Genomic DNA, 4,743 nt, shown 5'->3' with positions numbered 1-4,743 from the left:
GCACAATCAGTGAACAACTGAGACCAGCAGGAGATGGAAACACACGCGCACACACACACACACACACACACACTTTATTACTGCAAATATCATATCATTTTATGATGTGTACACAACAGTTATGGCTGATATGGGATATTAAATGGCGGATGCCAAAAACGATATCTATATCAGCTGATGACCCTGATATATTAATAATAATTCAGTTTTCTGCTGTATATTTATTAGGCATACGTGAGATTTCATATTTAACCCATATTATTTCAGCCCAGAGGTCATTTCCTGTCTGCTCACCGTTGAAAGAAGGCATCAGATGGTGAAGCGGTTTCCCACTGCATGCTTGTGTATCTTTGGTAATATATATCTGTGATTATGTACAATATTATGAATGCTTCTGTTTGTATTCAGCAAGAGAAATAAAACACATTGATGTAGAGTGTGCGGTTCTCCAATCCTCTGACTGACACTTTCATGACTGAGTGTGATGAGGCCATTATCATCAGGGTTATGAGCTGAAGACACTCTAGAGATGATCCTCATGATGTTTAACTACGAGTTAACTTTTATGATGGACAGATGCACTTTTATGATGGACAGATGAACTTTTATGATGGATAGATGCTCTTTTATGATGGATAGATGCTCTTTTATGATGGACAGATGCACTTTTATGATGGACAGATGCACTTTTATGATGGATAGATGCTCTTTTATGATGGACAGATGCACTTTTATGATGGATAGATGCTCTTTTATGATGGACAGATGCACTTTTATGATGGATAGATGCTCTTTTATGATGGACAGATGCACTTTTATGATGGACAGATGCACTTTTATGATGGATAGATGCTCTTTTATGATGGACAGATGCACTTTTATGATGGATAGATGCTCTTTTATGATGGACAGATGCACTTTTATGATGGACAGATGCACTTTTATGATGGACAGATGCACTTTTATGATGGACAGATGCACTTTTATGATGATAGATGCACTTTTATGATGGACAGATGCACTTTTATGATGGACAGATGCACTTTTATGATGGATAGATGCTCTTTTATGATGGACAGATGCACTTTTATGATGGATAGATGCTCTTTTATGATGGACAGATGCACTTTTATGATGGACAGATGCACTTTTATGATGGACAGATGCACTTTTATGATGGACAGATGCACTTTTATGATGGACAGATGCACTTTTATGATGATAGATGCACTTTTATGATGGACAGATGCACTTTTATGATGGACAGATGCACTTTTATGATGGATAGATGCACTTTTATGATGGACAGATGCACTTTTATGATGGATAGATGCACTTTTATGATGGACAGATGCTCTTTTATGATGGACAGATGCACTTTTATGATGGATAGATGCTCTTTTATGATGGATAGATGCACTTTTATGATGGACAGATGCTCTTTTATGATGGACAGATGCACTTTTATGATGATAGATGCTCTTTTATGATGGATAGATGCTCTTTTATGATGGACAGATGCACTTTTATGATGGATAGATGCACTTTTATGATGGATAGATGCTCTTTTATGATGGATAGATGCTCTTTTATGATGGACAGATGCACTTTTATGATGATAGATGCTCTTTTATGATGGATAGATGCTCTTTTATGATGGACAGATGCTCTTTTATGATGGACAGATGCACTTTTATGATGATAGATGCTCTTTTATGATGGATAGATGCTCTTTTATGATGGACAGATGCACTTTTATGATGGATAGATGCACTTTTATGATGGATAGATGCTCTTTTATGATGGATAGATGCTCTTTTATGATGGACAGATGCACTTTTATGATGGATAGATGCTCTTTTATGATGGACAGATGCACTTTTATGATGGACAGATGCACTTATATGATGGATAGATGCACTTTTATGATGGACAGATGCACTTTTATGATTGATAGATGCACTTTTATGATGGACAGATGCACTTTTATGATGGATAGATGCACTTTTATGATGGACAGATGCACTTTTATGATGGATAGATGCACTTTTATGATGGACAGATGCACTTTTATGATGGATAGATGCACTTTTATGATGGATAGATGCACTTTTATGATGGATAGATGCACTTTTATGATGGACAGATGCACTTTTATGATGGATAGATGCACTTTTATGATGGACAGATGCACTTTTATGATGGACAGATGCACTTTTATGATGGACAGATGCACTTTTATGATGGATAGATGCACTTTTATGATGGATAGATGCACTTTTATGATGGACAGATGCACTTTTATGATGGATAGATGCTCTTTTATGATGGACAGATGCACTTTTATGATGGATAGATGCACTTTTATGATGGACAGATGCACTTTTATGATGGACAGATGCACTTATATGATGGATAGATGCACTTTTATGATGGATAGATGCACTTTTATGATGGATAGATGCTCTTTTATGATGGACAGATGCACTTTTATGATGGATAGATGCACTTTTATGATGGACAGATGCACTTATATGATGGACAGATGCACTTATATGATGGATAGATGCACTTTTATGATGGATAGATGCACTTTTATGATGGATAGATGCACTTTTATGATGGATAGATGCTCTTTTATGATGGACAGATGCACTTTTATGATGGATAGATGCACTTTTATGATGGACAGATGCACTTATATGATGGACAGATGCACTTATATGATGGACAGATGCACTTTTATGATGGATAGATGCACTTTTATGATGGACAGATGCACTTATATGATGGACAGATGCACTTATATGATGGACAGATGCACTTTTATGATGGATAGATGCACTTTTATGATGGACAGATGCACTTATATGATGGATAGATGCACTTTTATGATGGATAGATGCACTTTTATGATGGACAGATGCACTTTTATGATGGATAGATGCTCTTTTATGATGGACAGATGCACTTTTATGATGGATAGATGCACTTTTATGATGGACAGATGCACTTTTATGATGGATAGATGCACTTTTATGATGGACAGATGCACTTTTATGATGGATAGATGCACTTTTATGATGGACAGATGCACTTTTATGATGATAGATGCACTTTTATGATGGACAGATGCACTTTTATGATGGACAGATGCACTTTTATGATGGATAGATGCTCTTTTATGATGGATAGATGCTCTTTTATGATGGACAGATGCACTTTTATGATGGATAGATGCACTTTTATGATGGATAGATGCTCTTTTATGATGGATAGATGCTCTTTTATGATGGACAGATGCACTTTTATGATGGATAGATGCACTTTTATGATGGATAGATGCACTTTTATGATGGACAGATGCACTTTTATGATGGATAGATGCACTTTTATGATGGACAGATGCACTTTTATGATGATAGATGCACTTTTATGATGGACAGATGCACTTTTATGATGGACAGATGCACTTTTATGATGGATAGATGCTCTTTTATGATGGATAGATGCTCTTTTATGATGGACAGATGCACTTTTATGATGGATAGATGCACTTTTATGATGGATAGATGCTCTTTTATGATGGATAGATGCTCTTTTATGATGGACAGATGCACTTTTATGATGGACAGATGCACTTTTATGATGGATAGATGCACTTTTATGATGGATAGATGCACTTTTATGATGGACAGATGCACTTTTATGATGGACAGATGCACTTATATGATGGATAGATGCACTTTTATGATGGACAGATGCACTTTTATGATGGATAGATGCTCTTTTATGATGGACAGATGCACTTTTATGATGGATAGATGCACTTTTATGATGGATAGATGCACTTTTATGATGGACAGATGCACTTATATGATGGATAGATGCACTTTTATGATGGATAGATGCACTTTTATGATGGACAGATGCTCTTTTATGATGGATAGATGCTCTTTTATGATGGACAGATGCACTTTTATGATGGATAGATGCACTTTTATGATGGACAGATGCACTTTTATGATGGATAGATGCACTTTTATGATGGATAGATGCACTTTTATGATGGAAAGATGCTCTTTTATGATGGATAGATGCACTTTTATGATGGACAGATGCACTTTTATGATGGATAGATGCACTTTTATGATGGACAGATGCACTTTTATGATGGATAGATGCACTTTTATGATGGACAGATGCCCTTTTATGATGGACAGATGCACTTTTATGATGGACAGATGCACTTTTATGATGGACAGATGCACTTTTATGATGGACAGATGCCCTTTTATGATGGATAGATGCACTTGTATTGACTTCAAAACAGAAACAGCCATTCAGTGCCATTATAAAGCTTGGAAGAGTCAGGATATTTATTAATATAACTCTGTGTTGGTCTGAAAGAAGAATGTCATACACACAGTCACACCTAGGATGGCTTGAGGGTGAGTAAATCATGGGCTTACTTTCATTTTTGGGTGAACTATCCCTTTAATCTTTCTAATGTAATCAAATGTAGCTCTGGGTCTGTGAAGCCATTGATTTAGTGATTCCAGCTGTGTTCAGCTCCTGAAACTTTCGTCCATCATAAAAAAAAAAAAAAATCAGGTTACATTTTATTCGTTTTCCGCATCTGTAGCATTTTGACAGGGTTTGACATTTCACAGCCACCGTACAAGCGAACGCAAAATCAAGAAAGTGGTCTGACGAGTTGTTTCGCTTCGTCTCGCAGGTCGA

The 4,743-nt window shown here is 36.3% G+C and overlaps 1 protein-coding gene across 1 annotated transcript in view; it reads left to right on the top strand.

Annotated features, from left to right (window-relative positions):
• LOC307121543 (uncharacterized protein) overlaps nt 1-438 on the top strand; it is a 33,671-nt gene extending 33,233 nt beyond the window's left edge. Inside the window, exon 6 of the mRNA XM_079809153.1 lies at nt 1-438. This exon is cut by the window's left edge and continues 274 nt beyond it. The gene's annotated coding sequence lies outside the window, so the exon portion shown is untranslated.
• Nucleotides 439-4,743: the final 4,305 nt, after the last annotated feature.

This window comes from Gobio gobio (assembly GCF_949357685.1).
Source record: "Gobio gobio genome assembly, chromosome: 25".
NCBI lineage: Eukaryota > Metazoa > Chordata > Actinopteri > Cypriniformes > Gobionidae > Gobio > Gobio gobio.
Note: the sequence above shows the minus strand (reverse complement) of the source record. Positions and strands in the feature narration are given on the sequence as shown.